The 19,979-nt window shown below is 34.7% G+C and overlaps 1 protein-coding gene across 3 annotated transcripts in view; it reads left to right on the top strand.

Moving 5' to 3' along the window:
- Positions 1–12,043: 12,043 nt before the first annotated feature.
- The window catches only part of LOC128210389 (alpha-adducin-like), a 66,747-nt gene continuing 58,811 nt past the window's right edge, over positions 12,044–19,979 (top strand). The window contains exon 1 of one of the 3 annotated variants that reach the window (XM_052914718.1): positions 12,044–12,151. The gene's annotated coding sequence lies outside the window, so the exon portion shown is untranslated. Of the gene's footprint in view, positions 12,152–12,263; positions 12,340–15,023; positions 15,181–19,979 lie in introns of those variants that run through there. The other 2 variants (XM_052914719.1, XM_052914720.1) reach the window with 2 other exon arrangements.

Below are 19,979 nucleotides of genomic sequence, written 5' to 3' on the forward strand. Positions count from 1 at the left end.
AGCATTGATTTTGCATGTGTTTGGTAATTGTAGATAAGTGACTATATACGAAAGGTGTCTTTGGGCGTTCCCCCTTGATTGGAGTCGTCGAACACCTAACTCATCCTTACTGGGTTATAGAAAGTCGGATTGTAAAAAAATGTGGACGGTCTGTGCCCATCATGGCCCATTTGAGCTGGAGACTCAGACTCAGAAAAGCGGATAATCAAATGATAAAAAGTGTCTTGAACATTATCATGTTTGACAAAATATGTATAAATTATTGTGCAATGTGTGATTTAAAACATATACTAGTACAGCAATTTTCACCAGCATAGCTCTACAACTAGCAGCTTTACACTGCAATTAAAACTGGACGTTTTGAGTCACGAATCTCAACCTCCGATGACTCAAGACATTAGTTAATATTATTTTATGGGCCCTATTCTCACTCACCCGGGTCTGGGGTCATATGTGAACAGTGTACTTAATCAGTAAATTGCCGTTTGGAATTCAATAGCTCGAAATAGGAATACGAGTAACGCATTTATAGGTCTACCTAAATTATAAACTGATTTTTGATCATTAAAGTCGAATGAGTTAAATACTATAATGCATTAAAATTAGAAAAAAATGCATTAACCTATTTGCTCGCCTTTATGTATACCATATATACTGGCCAAATTACTAACTTGAACTTAAGTTTACAGTACAAAACAATACCATATATACTGGCCAAATTACTAACTTGAACTTAAGTTTACAGTACAAAACAATACCATATATACTGGCCAAATTACTAACTTGAACCTAAGTTTACAGTACAAAACAATACCATATATACTGGCCAAATTACTAACTTGAACCTAAGTTTACAGTACAAAACAATACCATATATACTGGCCAAATTACTAACTTGAACCTAAGTTTACAGTACAAAACAATACCATATATACTGGCCAAATTACTAACTTGAACTTAAGTTTACAGTACAAAACATAGTTTATTATAATTTCGTATAAAACAATTTTCTTTGAAGGTCTCGTAATCCTTTAAAAATTCAAAGTTTTTACCAAACAAAAATGAGCTTAGCTTTATCCTGTTAAAAATGATAAAGGATTCTTCGAAAGGACTGAGTACTTAGAGTATCGGAAATCGAGGGTATAAGAATGTAGGGTTGCTCTCAAGGGACTTAATTAAAACACAAGAATAAGTTGATGCTTGACATAAATGTCGCTGGAATAACTGCGCATGTGTATCAATTTAGAGGTCTTTCAATTAATATTAAAAAACGTCGACAATGTGCATGTATATACGTATCCAATATCTTCTTGGTGTCACTGAACTGTATTTTCTAATTCCAAGCTTGGCCAATCTAATCTGTGCTGCTATATTATATGTTGTTTTTTTTTGTTTTTTTTTACAAAGGGACCAGTTAAATGATGGTATTAAACTATGAAAACAAAACATAGGACATACACTATGCGATATCCGATATATAGCATTATCTTGAGTACAATAAATAAATATTTTTAAGCATGTACAAACGTTTATAATTATACTTATCAGGCCAACTAATAGTAGTTTATTGGAATCATCTGGATAACAGCGTCGTCTCCTATAATACGCGAAATGAAAACGAAAAAAACAACAAGAGTGGTTGCCTTCTTGCCAGCGGACGCCCAATATGTCACCAAAACACTTACCCGCAAGATGAACCACGTGACATCAACGATGAAAATACACTGCCTGATAAATTTTGAAGTAAAGTTTGAGCGTGTTTTTGATTGCACACATTTGCTTCAACTGAAATGGAAAATTTAATGTTCATTAAATTTATGGAAATTTGTCATTTACAATATATTAAACTATTATTGATATATGTATTAATAAAAATAAGAATATTCATGGACTAAGGGTAGTAGTTGTACGATTATTTAATTTATTAAATGCATTAATGTATTTGGTAGAAGAGTTTTAAAAGTCGGCGTTGGGAGTTGTTGGTGTTATTCTTTAAAAAAATCACAAAAAAAATAAAACATTTTGAAATTCCGTGAAGTGCTAATTGCTTTATTCGTATGCTCTTGAAATTAAGGTTATACAAATAATTAAGGAGTTTCACGACCTATGTGAAATTGAACACTATAAAGAAAATTTATTTCCAGCTTGTTTGAATTAAGGCTTTAACCACTCGAAACACGAGTTATATAGCAGACAGGTTAACATATAGCACAGCATTATTGCACAGAAATTATCTTATGATGATAATAAATACAAATAATAATAATAATAATAATAATGATAATAATAATAATAAGAAGAAGAAGAAGAAGAAGAAGAAGAAGAAGAAGAAGAAGAAGAAGAAGAAGAAGAAGAAGATGAAGAAGAAGAAGACGAAAGAAGAAGAAGAAGAAGAAGAAGAAGAAGAAGAAAAATAAGAAGGAGAAGAAGAAGAAGAAGAAGAAGAAGAAGAAGAAGAAGAAGAAGAAGAAGAAGAGAAAAAGAAGAAGAAGAAAAAGAAGAAGAAGAAGAAGAATTATTCATGAAAATTATCGGCAAAACCATCGAAGTTATTCGTTGTTGATCCAGCGGCACCAGTATTGCTGCCGCTGCTGTTTTCATTACGAATGCTTGAGTGGCTTGCTACTTGATACCAGAAAAAAGCAATAGTTTCAAATTAAGGTGAAATGACATTTTATTCTCCAGTTCAATTGTAGTTGAGAACAACTTGCCGCCGTAGCAGCAACAGCAAATTCTGCTGTAACAGTAACAGCGATAGATGGCATAGATTGATCAAAAGTTGAAACGAAGTTTTTTAAGTGTCTTGTCAAACATTTTTATCTTTATTATTTCATCAATGTTTTATCACACCAATCTTACCATTTTGAGTATTAAAAACAGTTCCTAATCCAAGAATTGTTAAGCACAACACCAACAAGTTAGTCCGAATATTTAGTTCCATATTTCGTATATTTCGGCGTTACATTGTCACAAGTCCATGTTATAAAATACAAAAACTTGGCATGGGTGAAAAACACTACCCCTTAGAAAAATGACCCTATATCCATATACTTGATTCTGTTTAAATATGAAGAGTACAATGTGAAAGACTTCTAGCTCTTGACTTTATTTGAACAGTCTTAAACCTAATCATCCGTGACAAGGTAGAACATCATGATTCTATTGGTTATATTAAACGTTCCACAAACATGACCCGGTGATTCATTTAATCATCCTATTTGGTATTTGAAGATTTTATTTTGTGTTTTCAATTCACAATTGCTTGAAAAAAATAACGAAATGTCCTTTATTAGATTTAAGGTAATGGAATACTCCTACGCCTGTCAATGGTTTGTTTTACTGTAACTCTTAGGGGATAATATTTCTATATGACCATATACGATAAAATTAAAAAATAAAAAAGTAATCAGTTAAATACACCCAAACCAAGTGCAATTTTAAGGGGTTATATAGGTGTAACTATGGCGGACAATTCATCCGAGTCTGCGTTACCACAATCTTGTAGTACTTCTACAATATAGTTTATGAAATGACTCTTTGATTAATAGAAGAGGCAACGCGAATAGCAGGTGAACTTCTTTACTATTCTACAGATAATACAGTATCAGCAACAATGCGTATACCCTTTATTTTGCAGTTGAAGCGACGATTTTTGCAGCCATCCTGTTCGTCCAATAATCTTTGAGACTACTTGATGCTGCCCCGTGAGTAGCGCAAGACATATCTTAAGGTGACCTGGACTTGGACCATAATATCATCATATTTCATATGCAATGTCGCTACTTTATCGGACAAAAAAGTTGCAGTTTTGACTCTTCCCATTAAAATTCGAGCACCGTTAACGAGTACAAAGTGTCTGTTTTTCTCAATTGATCCAGTGGCATTACTCAAGTAGTTAGAGTTATGGAGTTGCTGACATATGTACAGTCTGAATGAACACCGTAGTGTCAGAAAACAAACCGTATAGTCAGCAAAACACCGACAGTCTGACATCAAACCGTACAGTCTGACATTATATCGTACAGTCTGACATCACACCGTACAGTCTGACATCACATCGTATAGCTTGAACTCACATCTTACAGTCTGACATCACACCGTACAGTCTGATATCATACCTTACAGTCAGAATTAACATCACACCATACTGTCTGACATTATATCGTACAGTCAGACATCACACCGTACAGTCTGATATCACACCATACTGTCTGACATTATATCGTACGGTCAGACATCACACCATACTGTCTGACATTATATCGTACAGTCAGACATCTCACCGTACAGTCTGACATCACACAATACTGTCTGACATTATATCGTACAGTCAGACATCACACCGTATAGTCTGACATCACACCATACTATCTGACATTATATCGTAGAGTCTGACATCATACCTTACAGTCCGACATCACACCGTACAGTTTGACATCATACCTTACAGTCAGATATCACATCACACCATACTGTCTGACATTATATCGTACAGTCAGACATCACACCGTACAGTCTGACATTACACCATACTGTCTGACATTATACCATACAGTCTGACATCATACCGTACAGTCAGACATCACATCGAACAGTCTGACATCACATCGTTCAGTGTGATATCATATCGTACCGGCAGATATCACATCGTACAGCTTGACATCACATCGTACAGTCTGACATCACACCGTACAGTCTGACATCACATCATACTGTCTGACATTATATCGTACAGTCTGACATCATACCGTACAGTCAGACATCGCATCGAACAGTCTGACATCACATCGTTCAGTGAGATATCACATCGTACAGCCTAATGTCACATCGTACAGTTTGACATCACATCGTACAGCTTGACATCACATCGTTACAGCTTGATATCACATCGTACAGCTTGACATCACATCGTACAGCTTGACCTCACCTCGTACAGTTTGACATCACATCGTACAGCTTGACATCACATCGTACAGCTTAACCTCACATCGTACAGCTTGACATCACATCGTACAGCTTGACATCACATCGTACAGCTTGACCTCACGTCGTACAGTCTCATATTACATTATATCGTACAGTCAGACATCTCACCGTATAATCTGACACTACACCGTAAGGTCAGGGATCGCATCATACAGTGTGACATCGCATTCTACAGTCAGTCATCGCATTGTACAGTCAGACATCGCACCATACAGTCAGACATCACACCATACAGTTTGACATCATATCGTACAGTCTGACATCGTATCGTACAGTCTGACATCACATCGTATAGTCAGATATCACATCGTACAGACTTATATCACATCACATCGTACAGTTTGATATCACATCGTACAGTCAGATATATCGCATAGTACATTCTTGCATACCGGACGTGTGTTTCCGGTCATGTGACCAGTGCTAGAAAACCCCATCTTACACCCCTAATATAAGATGAGTCACGCGCAACAACGCGCCACTTCTTATACCTTTTATTGTATGGTTTATGAAAGGCATATTATGCTATTTCAATATTTAAAGCGAAATCAAATATAAATGTATGCGTGACTTTTGATTGAATTTGAAAATAAATTATCGTACAGCTTGACCTCATATCTTACAGTCTGACCTCACATCGTTCAGTCTGACCTCAAATCGTACAGCTTGACCTCACATCGTACAGTCTGATATCACATCGTTCAGTCTGATATCACATCGTACAGTCTGATATCACATCGTTCAGTATGATATCACATCGTACAGTCTGAACTCACATCTTACAGTCTGATATCACATCGTTCAGTCTGACCTCAAATCGTTCAGCTTGACCTCACATCGTACAGTCTGATATCACATCATTCAGTCTGACCTCAAATCGTACAGCTTGACCTCACATCGTACAGTCTGATATCACATCGTTCAGTCCGACCTAACATCGTTCATTCTGATATCACATTGTTCAGTCTGACATCACATCGTACAGTCTGACCTCACATCGTACAGTCTGACATCACATCGTTCTGTCTGACCTCACATCGTACAGTCTGACATCATATTGTACAGCCTAAACACACATCTTACAGTCTGATATCACATCGTTCAGTCTGACCTCAAATCGTACAGATTGACCTCACATCGTGCAGTCTGATATCACATCATTCAGTCTAATATCGCATTGTTCAGTCTGACCTAACATCGTTCAGTCTGATATCACATTGTTCAGTCTGACATCACATCGTATAGCTTGACCTCACATCTTACAGTCTGATATTACATCGTTCTGTCTGACCTCACATCGTACAGTCTGACATCATATTGTACAATCTGACATCACATCGTTCAGTCTGACCTCACATCGTACAGTCTGACCTCACATCGTACGGTCTGACCTCGTATCGTAAAGTCTGACCTCACATCGTAACGTCTGATATCATATCGTACAGTCTGACATCGCATCGTACGGTCTGACATCTCATCGTACAGTCTGATATCACATCGTACAGTTTGATATCAAATCATACAGTCATATATATCACATAGTACAGTCAGAGACATCACATCGTACAGTCTGATATCACATCGTACAGTCAGATATCATATAGTATATTCAGACATCACATCGTACAGTTTTACATCACATCGTACAGTCAGATATCACATCGTACAGTCAAACATCATATCGAACAGTCTGACATGACACCATACAGTCAGAAATCACAACGTACAGTCAGACATCACATCGTACAGTCTGACATCACATCGAACAGTCTGATATCACATCTAGTCTGATATCACATCGTACAGTCTGAATATATATTATCAATATAAACCTTTTTTGGCAAGACAGGGACGACGTCAATGACCATGAAGACGACACCAAATATATGACAAAACTACGGCATATTTGACAAAACCAGGATGAGCCAAAAATTATTACACAGCTCGGAAATGATAGCTTTGGAAATGAATATTCTTCTTGTATATATCGTTTTGCGAAACTAATAAGACTACCACGCCTTTGAAAAATAATCGTGATCGAAAGTCATTTACCTTAAGTAAAATGTTAAAATCTAGAACATTTTCTGTTTGCAATTCATGACTCTTTTTGAATAGAGCAAAGTATTGATATAACAGATTCATGCACATTGATAATGTTTATATCAGTGACGCTTTTGTGATTTTAAAATTAAAAAAGCCCTGGAATATAAACTTAATACTAAAACACAAATCAGTAAAAATTTGATTCAAACTTATTTAAAAATATCCCGTTTTCTTATACAACTGATAATCGTTAAGGCTATTTATTTATTACCATAACAATAGCAATTATTTAAAAAAGCATAGGGACCGCCGCATTGTGTTTCAATATTTAAACTTTTTTGCCAGGTTTCTTTCCAAGTTTCTAATTTTTGAAATTACTTTTGTTAGACTGTTTTCTTGATGTCAAAGATAACAATATTGTTTAGACAGGCGTAAAGTGTAAAACCTTTTTTAATATTTAAGCATTCTGTACATCATCATCATCAACATTATCATCATCATCATCAGCAGCAGCAGCAGCAGCACCACCACCATTATCATCATCATCATTATCATCATCATCATTATCGTCGTCGTCGTCGCCGCCGTCGTCGTCGTCATAATCATCAGCATCAGCATCATCAGAATCCTTGAAGTAAAGTCCAGATGTTGCCTTCACCCGATGAAATTAAAAGAAAGAACTTTAAATAAATATTTTAAATGGGTGGGTTTGTCTTGGTAAAATTAAATCATGTAAATGTCAGATTAAAATTTTCATATCTTAAATAAAATCACTAACGCGGGTAGTGTTTTTCGTGTATAACGCGCGGATTGTTTCCGCGTTTTACATCGGTCTACATCCTCGGTACATCTTTTCTTATTTCATGATTACATTTTGCAATTCGTAAATATGTAAAAAAAAATAAGCCACAAATGTTGCCATTACATTATTAAAATATAATGTTGTTATGGCCGAATCACACAATCCAAATGTGACAGTTTCGGATTAAAGCTGCACTCTCACAGATTTTTATAACTTGTATTTTTGTGTGTTTTTTGTCTTGGAAAGAGCAAACATTTGCGTAAATATCTTCAAACCAATGATATACTGAGGTTGCTGACAAAAAAACAAATCGTTGATTTTCATATTTCCGTTCGAGATTTCTTGTTTTATGGTTTAAACCGTTACTAACGGTTTAAGAAAAATACATTAAACATCACTTTTTGAACAAAAGTATAAAAATCTGCGATCTAATTTTTTGTCGTCAGTATTATATAGCTGGTTTCCATGGATTTTCGTAAAAACTTGCTCGTTCCAAGACAAAAAAAATAATAAAAAGTTGTAAAAACGTTCAATCTGTGAGAGAGCAGCTTTAAAGGGACTGTGTCACAGATTGGCACCAAAAAAATATTTTTTTTCTGTAACGAATCTCAGGATAATTATCTAATAGAATGTGTTACGCTTTGATATCATAATTGTAAAAAAAGTACCAAAATGTAAAAAAAAAATGTGTCGGAGACCGGGTTCGAATCCGCGTCGCCAAAGTTGTAGTCCAGTGTCTTACTCACTGAGCTACAAAGGCATATTCTAATCGGGTGACTTAATTAAGCTATACACCTACCTCGGTAATATCACGTGATAACACCGACTAGCCAATCACGCATAAGGAATGAATTCTACCTGGTATACATACCCAGTAATCTTTTTTAATGGAAAAATACGAAATAACTGCTAAACTTAAATAAATTGTAAACTATGTGGTACTTCAGTTAGTAAGTTTTAATGCATTGTACACATCGATGCCAAGTTATGTCAGATTTCGACAATTTTCTTTTTTTTCGCTATTTTATCATACGTGAACCAGCTCTTTTAATGACTGTATTTAAAAAAAAATCGAACGGAAATGTTGGAGTCTATTTTGTAGCGAACGTGAATAAGTATGAGTTTATGAGTTCTCCGTCAGGCTTGAATGATTGTGATTAAATTTAAATGATTTAATATATCACAGTTTCAATTGTTCAACTATTTTTTTATCCTTATTCTTTATTTGAGCAGCAAAATTACATACTGTATACTGTTAGACAAAATCAGGTGGAAAACGTATGACGTCCGCGATTATTTCACACAGGAGGTTGTGGCTTCGAAGGGTCGAAACCAGCAGCCAATTGCACAGTTACAGTAATTTCAATATTATAATATCTCGAGGCCAGTATCACGAACAAACTTAAGTCAAATCTCAATCTCAGTTTTAACTCATTTTACCACATAGCATCAAAAGTTTCTACACGCGTTTAAAAGCGCGTTCTACCATAGAATATTTTGATTAAAGCTTTTTGTCAGATTCCAAGAGGAACTATTCTACAGCCAAAAGTGTATTTGAGTACAAATCATTGCTTTTTAACAATTACTCAAGTATAATTTTTGCTTTAGAATTAGTTTTCTTTGAAATATTGATAAAATCTGTTTATAAACACATTCTTGGAGAACATACGTTTTCAAAATGTATAAAAACGTGTAGGATGTGGTAAGAAATTTTGTGAAATCATTTGTCAAAAGATGTCAAACATATTCTGGAAAGATGTAATAAATGCATATATGTTATATATAGATAGGTTTTGCATAGACAATGTTAATCAATTTATGCATATGCCATCATTTTATAACCACAATCTTGTTAATGGAAACTATGTATTTTTTCATACTCTATACAATAAGGGATTTCGTTGTGTGAAAGATGTTTTTGATGCCAATGGAAATATGTATAGCCTATTGGAAATTGAAGCAATACTTGATAAGAAAATCAACTTTTTACACAATAATGGATTAATTTCTGCAATTAAGGCCTATATAAGGCATTCTAATCTTGTGTTCAATATCTTTAACTTTTTAGAATGTAGTAACCCATGTACGAACACTTTTATTAACCCAATTTTGTCAAAAGAAAATGTTAACAAATGTCTTTACAAAATCTTACAAAATAATGAAATTCCTACAAGTCAACACAAATGGCTGTTACAATATGAAAATGTCTGTATTAATTGGAAAAATGTCTATAGTTGTGTATTTAAGTGTACAAAAGATTCTTATATTCAATGGTTATAATTAAGAGTTCTTCATAGAATATTACCAACAAACTCATTATTACATAAAATGAAGCTGGTTGAAAATGATAATTGATCCTTTTGTGAATGCTGTAAAGAAACTCTTTTACATCTATTTTGGGATTGCAATAAAATACAGCCGGTATTGCAGGATATGCTACAAAAGTTGAATACAAATGACTCAAGTATTGTCATAAACAGTATGTTTGTATTGTTAGGTTCTGGGAAAAATAACTTTAAATTTGATATGCTTTTATTAGAATATAAGTAATTTATTTTTCTGTGTAAAAGAAAAAAGTGTGTTCCAACAGTAATTGGTTTCAGAAATAGCCTTCAGTTAGCATGGAACATCTACAAAAATACAAATATCTCAGATAAATTTAAAAGTAATTGGGCAATTGTAAGAAATTCGGTTTTTTTAACTACACTTTTTCAAAAGTTGTTTGTTCAAATGAATAAAACAATGTATCGAAATGAAAAAACAAAACAAATTAAAACGTGTAGGATTTTGAATCATACTCTGCTTTTATGTGGGAAATTGAGTTGAGACTGAGAATGAGATGTGACTGGAGTATTTTTTTTTTACATTGGGGCTTGGTATTTGGATGTTAAACACACTTTTACTTTTAAAAGGAGACAGTGGATTGTGAGCAGTCTAAACAAAATTCGCGCTATGTGCTTCCAACAAACAAGGGGTGGTTAATAGGGGCGTTGCTAGGCCTTAAAAACTTGTAAGCCCGGTCATGGGTTCTATTTGAGTGTTATGACTTTTATATGTGCATTACACACACTTAATTATATTTGCAATAATTACAATACAATCAAGCAGTTCACCCCGCACGTAGTTTAAATAAACACCAGACTTGCTTTGGTTAAAATAAAACAATTTTCAGAGTTGTTCAAAGTGCTTAGTAGTTATTTTTATTGCATATTAGGGTTATTTAAAGTTATCATTTTATTGGCCCAGGCCTGTAAGGCCTATTTGTAGCAACGCCAATGGTTAAGGAACAAACAAATCGACTAAGAACTTGGCGCGCACAATCAAGTGATTAGAAAATAGGAATATAAATGCAAGCAGTTACAGCATGCACAGAATGCCAAATTTGCGCAGAACATACATGAACTTGTGGATAAAATCAACACGCTCATTTGTAATCATTGCATCTCAATCCACAATATGTTCAATAACGCTTTTACCTTTACAGTTATGCTATCAAACTTATTAAGATGCCGATTGGAAAATGTGCTATTCGCCACTAACTGGACAAAAAAGTCCACTTACCAGGCAAAAGTTTGTACCTGGTCTGGGTCGGTATTTTTTCTGATAAATTCATGAGAAAACATTTCACTTTATAAGCAAAGAAAACATTTTTCTCACTTAATATTTGCACCAAATTACGTTCTCCATCCAAAGGGGTGGGGGTATAAAAAGCCTTTTTGGTAAAAGAAGTATCTGTTTTAACACAAAGATTCTTTTTTTCTATACTGTACTGTACTGCTCATTACTTTTGGAAGTAAATATGGCTAAATGTTAAGGTTATATACTGCAGAATGGCTTTGGTTGTCAATCATCGCTCTGACAGCGTGAAAATAGCCTGTCAACAAAACAGTTTTAAGCACTGGAGGCTATTCAAACGTGATTTAGTGTTAAATAACCTTTACAATATGTGAAATACCAAGGGAGACAATTTAGTTAATCTGCATTCTGCGTTTTACATACTTGCGCCCCTTTTTGATAATTCATTCAATAAGGTTGTATGTACACCGAATGCATTATAATTACTCAAAAGTAATGTTAACATTTTGATTTTAAAACATTTTTAAACAGTTGAATACATAATGTTATTAAAAGAATCATGTTTTTTAACATCGAAATGAGTCTTATCGAATATTTATATTGTAAATTCGCAAAGCGGAACAGCCAGACTATCTATTTTTGGAAGTGTGTATCATCTCATTTGCATAGAGTTGTGCTCGAGAACTGGGTCAAACTTGCGGTTCGTTTGGATTACTAGTTTGCAGGTTTTTACTTAAATACCAGGTAATTTACTTTCATTTTATTTCCAATAACTATAAAAATGTTTTCAGATTAGAGAATAACGCATGAATCGTGATTAATTAGACGCTGTGTTGAGTGGATAACCGGCGAAAGGCACCGAGTGTAAATTTATGCACGCGCTGAGTTTGATAGGAAGTGGCTAATTTTCGATTTGCAACTACAATTTCACGGTTGTTACTACTTCTGATGATCGAATTATTTAAGGATGATCAGTTTATCCATGTACTATTGGTGTTTTCCCACTGCTTAGCTATGTTTGCCTAAAATTTTACCTTGTATTGTAAACTAATTTTTGACTTTTCTGTTTGTATTTAGTGGGTGGGGTAATATTCTGGGAACTCTGACGAACAATTTGTTGCATTACGAGATTGCCGATTGTTTTGATGGTTCACTTTTTTTAAATGCTGCATTTTAACACAATGTTCATGTATTGTCTGTCATCAGACAACACAGTATCTGATATGCCTGACAATGATCCTGGCAGTGCTTGGGCCATTCCTGCTGGAACATAAGCGCAGAGCTCTTTGAGTGAGATAAGTGGGCAGCTGATTTTTTAGCCATGAACACTATACAACTCATTAATCATGAAGGTTTATCAAGGTGCTCTTGACACCAGGAAAGTAAGCCTTGGAAGAAAAGTGTGCAGGGCTTGAACCCGAAGCTGCCAGTTCACAAGCACATAGTTCTATCTACTGGCAACTGCTTCTTATCCATGCACATGACACTTCTCTCTGTTCTACCATTGCAGCTAGTTCATTTACTCATGACCAAAGGAAAGTTAGACTGGCAGTTTGGGGTCATACCCACAAATGATATCACAGAGCTATAAGTACTGAGCTTACTGGGCAGCTGATTGTCCACTACAGATCTCACAAGATTGGTCTGTAAATCAGAGATTTTTTTATTTGAGTCAGTCACTTCTAATTTCATAATGAATACATCACCAGTGATTTACACAAAGAGATTGTATATGGAATATCAGATTTTGAAAAGTGGATGCCCAGTAAGACTAAGAGTATGCTAAAATGGCCTGGGTACAACCCTGAGCATGTCAATTTGGTAATATTCTAATACCTTATCATCTTAACTCTTTAATAATGCAATCATATAAAGAATCCTCACATAGTTTTAGTAAGCATAAAATGTTGGAGTCAACAAGCAATGAAAGTTGTTGTAAACTAATTGCTACCAATAGTAACAGCCTCGGGCCAGGTTCCTTGCATATAAAATGAAATGTTTTCTCATAGTAATTATCTGCAATGTGAGAGCATGCATCTTGTATTGATCTCATCAATCAGTATTGGAATATTTCTGGCTGCAATGCTTAGCTGTATCATATATAATTAAATAATCAAAAAATATGTATGTGTAAATCTATGTATATATTGATAATCAATTACTCTGAGCAAGTCTTGAACATGGAATGCCGACCAGTCCTAGAAGTTACCAAATCTTACTGTAGATATTGCAATGTGCTAGGTTAGATAATACGCAGGGAAAATTTTGGATAAAGACTCTTGTTAAATATTACTTTGTTGTGTACAAAATGTACACGGGGAAAAATGCCAAGTCCATTAATTTGATCTACAGTATGCAGGCAATAAATAATACATTTAATCATATTCTAGGGAGAATAACTGCATGCTATGTATCGAAAATTCGGTAAAATGTTTCATGTTACAATGGATTTGGATTCATGTTAATTCTACCATCAATCTAGAGCCAGACATAGAGATATTATCTCATAGATCCTTATTGATTTCCAATCACTTCTGCAGCTAGAGTCTGATATCATACAACATCTTTGACACACTGACTGAAACCTGGGTGCCAAGGTTCAAGACAATCTGTTTACACTTCATCTTAAATTAAGCATAATTATACCCATCTCATTGTGAAACATGTATATCAAGCTGCATAGTACATTTTCCTGTCCTGTTATACAGCATTTTCATTTTCTGCAATCTCATTATCACTTAAGAATCATCAATAACTTTTCAGTTAACTATATATGTTTGTGTTTATATTTAAATAAAAGTAAATGATTGGCCCCACCATCAGAATCAATCTAAAATATAAAATTAAGCTAAAAAAAAGAAAAAATCCTCTGAAAACTGTCACTGGACCTCTCAATAATTGTGAACAGACCTAAAATATTTATGGTAAATAGTGTCACCATTAATTTGGTCCTATGCTATTGTTATTGCATAATTTTGTTCAAAGAAAACATTGAGTCTACCATTTATATGTCTGCTTAAGAATGTCTGTCAATTCAGGTCAAAGAAGCATAACGGTCAAGATCGTTTAAATATAATTTTATTGTGTTTCAAATTGAATTAAATGAGCGAGTAAGTATAGATCTTTGTTGCATTTTGTAGCGGTTTATTGGGAAACAATTTATACAGTCGATTAATCAGTATGTAACCTTAGGCTTGTGTTGACAGTCTTCTGAATGATAGAACATCAGGTTAGCCAGTTCACTGCACGGGACATGATAATATTGGATTGTTAGTTTTGTCACATTTTAGAAGATGTTTTTCTTTGATTTTTCCGCTTAATGCATCTGGCAAACTTTGCTGTGTAATGTTTATGTGACAGTGTGAATAGATGGGTTTGGAAAATAAAAATAGTCTAGCTGTATTGGACTAATTTATTGAATTTCTTTAGTAAGGAGTTAGCTTAAATAAACATTGAAATTATTTTGTCTTTTAAGTTTTATGCCAGGCATCTGGTAAGTTTTCTATTTTGACTAATTGTGACAGAATTGTTATTAAACAACTGATGTATGTTAAATTGAAGGGATGTTTTATGAAAATAATAATATTTAATACCTGATATAAACACACAAAACCATTGTTGTTAAAATGTGCTTTTTTTTGCAACTTTTGTAAAAAATCATCTTTATCCTTATCACACACTCACTGTGTGCAATTCTAACAGTACTCTTGAATTCTTGGAGAAATTGTGGATTTATTGTTAAAGAATTGTGGGATAAACGTCACAATACACAGGTAAGTCAGTAACACCTTTGATAAAACTCAATTTAAAGGAATCATCTATCATGCATATAGACTATTAAATTTATAGCTGATTATGTTTTTCATTTACTCGAAACATTATTTATTTAACATAATAGTGAAGGAAGTTATGATAACTTTACTAATACACTCTCATTGGCACGATGTTGCATGAGGGTGTGGTCTTGTGTTGTGGGGGAAACCGATGTACCCAGAGACGTAACCCACTTGTCCTGCTTAGTGACCACTGACCAAACTCACATGCGCCCATACTGGGAATCGAACTGGGGTCGTCTTGGTGAGAGATGAGTAAGCCAACCACAGGACAACCTTCATACAATTTTTTATTTCAAGGATATTAATGTCAGAATAAAGCATGATTCAAATTATATGACAGTGAGATAAAACCGAACATCATCGTGCAACATTGATATGTATAGTACATCATCTCGTACGTTCTATTGCACATGTAAAAGATACAAACCTGAATTCCTAGCGTAAATTTATATGGTATTTCATTCTGTTCTAAAAGTTGATATTGTTGTGTTGAAATATTTTTGTTTACGAGAAAGATGAGGAAATTTGAATCTTTAGTCAAAGCAAAAAGTACACAATTTGTAAATGATACAATGTTTTAATAAAACATCTATCCTGGGGTGATAAAGTTGTCAACCACAAATGTTTTCTTAAAATTTAATAGCAAGGAAGCTTTAGATCTTGATCAGTAAAATAACCCCTTGCCAAGGGCTTTAAGCTAGACCAAAAATCATTTTCATTTTTTGAAATGATGTTAAGGCACAGGCTTACAGTGCCTGCGAAGCTAAGCAAGTGTTAGTTGATGGCTGCATGAAGTTTTCTTCTTGTCATTGGCTTAAGTCTGTTGATTTTAATGTCCCAAGATGTTTTTCAAAATGAATGGGACAAATTGAAAATTCTTTTCAGTTTTAAAAGGTTAATGGGATCCATGTAGTCCATCTCACACTTTTCTTCTTCCAAATGAAGGTCAGTAGTCATGTTGAAGAGATTTGACAGCCATCGGACCCCAAATGATACTGATATTAAAAAGTGTAATACATTTAATAACTATGTACTTTTTCATACATGCATGATGCTCACACCAATGTTTGTCAGATGAAGGCCTCTCTGTTCTACATTGAAGCTCAGTGCAACTTGGAATCCTTGGAGTGTAAGTGGCATCATTGTAGCTGGCAGTTTATTCCAGATGTATAGCCACAGGGATATAACTTGTTTTTTAAGTAGTTGACCCAGCTGTTCAATCTGGCCTGTCTGGCTGTCATTAGACACAGGGATATGATTTGTCTGCGGATTTCCAGCCGATCTAAGGGCTCCTGTAAGGAACCAAAAAATAAATCAAAATGAAAAAAGAAGAGTAAAAGTGATTAGAAAAAGTAAACTGGCTGCATTTGTTTCTTACTTTATTTGTTGTAAGCATTGACACTCCAATTTGCTTCAAATTTGACGTCAGGAGAGCTCTCAAAAGGGCTTCTAAAAAGTCAATTTTGCTTGTTCTGCTGCATTGTGCTTTACCCCCTTTGACCCCAGTTGGTGCCCCCAATACCCTATCAGCCCTTCAGCTGCCAGGTCAATCACATCCCTGATGCTGGAATCCAGGACAGGAGGACCAAGTTCCTGTCTGTGAATTTCTCCAAAAAATATTAAGATTTAGGTGTATGTTAGTTAAGTAACCTGGCTAGGATATGTTTGTTATAAACAAACCACAAACAATAAGTCAACCTTTTTTAATTCAACAGCTATAAACTCTCTGACTTATAGTTTTAAAAAAAAGCTACAACCATTTCGCACCCAGTCAGCATTAACTGATACATAATGGTGCCCCCTGTTGAAGCTATGATTAAATCTTGACAGGCGAGTCACAAGGCTAGGAATTCCAACTGTGAGGTGACATTATAACGATGCTAGGCTTAAAGATTATGGCTGGTTACCTCAAATTTATCTTCTTTACTTGTTGGTTTTAATACATTAACCATTAAAATACTCTTTCTTATTTTTTTCTACATTCTTAAAGCTTAAAAGAATCCTCTTGACATATCGTGCAATGTGTCGGGTATGTAAAGGTCATTGTTTGATGTTTTATCTTGAATTCAGTTTTTAATTTGATCGGAATTCCTGATGTAGATTGTAAATCCAACATGTATACAATTGTTTACAATACTCTAGTCATTTGTTCATGCACTGCTTGGTTTCTAAAACATTTAAATTTGATTTGAACTGCATGATTGATATTTATTAAAAAATAATAGACCTGTGTCTAATCAACTAGCTTATTGTATTTGACTGTCTGATTCTTCATCAACGTCATCAAAATTAAACTTTGGGCAGATTTCTACGAGCCTGAATTCTCATTCTTCTAGTGCTTGGCACATAAAGCCCTGCTTAATACATTTCAATTTAAGCAAGTTTTGAAAGTATTTTACCAGAAATGGGCTTTTGGGATTGTGCTTATTTCGACCACTGCACTCATTTAAATAAGACATTTGGATGAACAAGCAGTGCTTGCAATAAGAAAATCAACAAGCCTGGCTATTTAAAATCAAGAATTGGTCAAGCCTGGGATGGAAAGTGGAAAGTATTAAGATTTTACCAGTGCAATACTTTGGGCTTGTGCTTATTTTGACCGATGCACTTCATGAGAAGAAAACACATGAAAAAAACCAGTTACCAGTCAAAATAGTCTGAAAGAGGTGGGGTATTAATATATAACTTCTTTGAAGTGAAATTGTCCCATGCCCGGCTGTGTAAATACTCAAGTTTTGAACAAGTCCAGCTATTAATTTTCTAGGGAAAGGCTTTGTAACCCTTTAATTTGACCTGGGGTATTTTTCATAAATAAAACCTTTTGCATCAGTGAAAGAATCACTTCTAGGAATCCTGATGATGGGAAACTGCTCTTCATTTTTGTGTGAGAATTGAACTATTAAATGCCAGATTCTGGAGGCTTGACCAACTGGTAGAACAATATAACTCAATAATGTGTAGTACAGGCATTTCTGATGGAGCCATTGCCTATCAACATATCAGCCTGGCTAACACCATATCTTGCTTATATCAGCATAGTTCACATGCTAATCCTAACATTGATCTTCTACATGGAAAGGTAGGCATCTTGGGCCAGCTGGTGAAAACATTCCAAGATACCAGGCAGGCAAGTCTTGCATTCATGGGTGTATTATATACTCTGTTAATTATTGTAACAATGTTGTTATTTTTTTCTATGTATGCCTCAGGTTTGCTCTGATTTTTAACTTGAACAATATTGTTTAACAGATATGAAGGTCAGATTGCCATAAATGTCTAAGGAGTTACCTCAATTGTAATGGAATATGAAGTAACTTAAAAATCTTTTCATTTTGTCATAATTATTTGTTGGCCTCTTGTTGTTCAAGATTTCAAATTTGAAGAAGTGTTTTTCGCTGAACTTTGTTAAAGTCGAGAGTTGTGCATAAAAAAAGCCTATACATTTTATTAAGATTTTCCCAGGAAAAGGCTTACATATTTTGGGATATTAATAAATTGCAGTAAATTTCCAAAAAACCCAGAACATTTATCATAATGTACATATTTTTCAGGGGAGGGGGTCTTCATTTTAACTAGAGGTCTTACCAAATTGCATTTTAATCACCTCACCTGGCGAAAGGTAGCTATAGACTGGCCTCTTGTCCAATCAATATTTGATACAATAATGTATATGTATACACTGCTATTTTTTTTGTGAGGTAAGTGGGTGGGGCTGGCTGCTTACCAGGCAGTTTAATGGTTGGGGGTGTAACGCCTCTCCCCTGTGCATACTGACGACTGCTTCAATTTTTACCCCAGTCTTGTGTGGCAAATAATGTTTAACAATTTTTAAAGCCTGCAAACAAAATAATGCCAAATTTTTAGTTTCCGCACACTGCATTCCACTCTCAATATTGGCTTGCAGCTTCGATATTTTGTTTTTAAATATTTACAGAATTCGAGTCTTTGGTGTATTGTGGATTATATAATAACCTCCCAGCTTTTTCAGAGTTACCTTGCCCTGTTTTTAATTATTTCTCTCAGAAGTAAGTGATATGACCTACCTACAGGAACAGAAGTTCTGGTGTTGATGTAATACTGTTGTCTTTTCATTATGATGTAAGTAATTGTTATGTTTCCCTGGATAATTGTAACTTATGTCTTTATGTTGAATGCAGGTACATGTCAATTTCCAGGAAACCGTGCCTTATCTTCTACATTTTTATTTTTTGTCTACTTTTTGTATTCTGCTCAGACAAAATTCATCAACTGAGAGTTGAAAAAGGCTTACTGTAAACAGTAAAGGTCATAGGTTTGTTGTCTTGTAAAGTTGTGTGTCTCTCTCACAGATAGTTTAAGAGTTTGCTGTCTTATGAAGTTATGTGTCTGACTTATGTGAAGGTCAAAGGTAACTGTCTTGTAAAGTTGTGTGCCCCTGTCACTGTGATGGTCGTAGGTTTGTTGTCTTGTGAAGTTGTGTGCCTGTGTCAATGTGAAAGTCAACAGTTTGGTAAACAGTTTGTTGTCTTGTGAAATTGTGTCTCTCTCACTGTGAAGGTCAAAGGTTTGGTGGCTTATGAAGCTGTGCGACTCTCACTGAAAAGGTCAAAGGTTTGTTGTCTTATGAAGCTGTGTGTCTCTCACTGTGAAGGTCAAAGGTTTTTTGTCTTGTGAAGCTGTGTGTCTCTCTCACTGTGAAGGTCAAAGGTTTGTTGTCTTGTGAAGCTATGTGTGTCTCTCACTGTGAAGGTCAAAGG

This window comes from Mya arenaria, chromosome 12, assembly GCF_026914265.1.
Source record: "Mya arenaria isolate MELC-2E11 chromosome 12, ASM2691426v1".
Classification (NCBI taxonomy): domain Eukaryota; kingdom Metazoa; phylum Mollusca; class Bivalvia; order Myida; family Myidae; genus Mya; species Mya arenaria.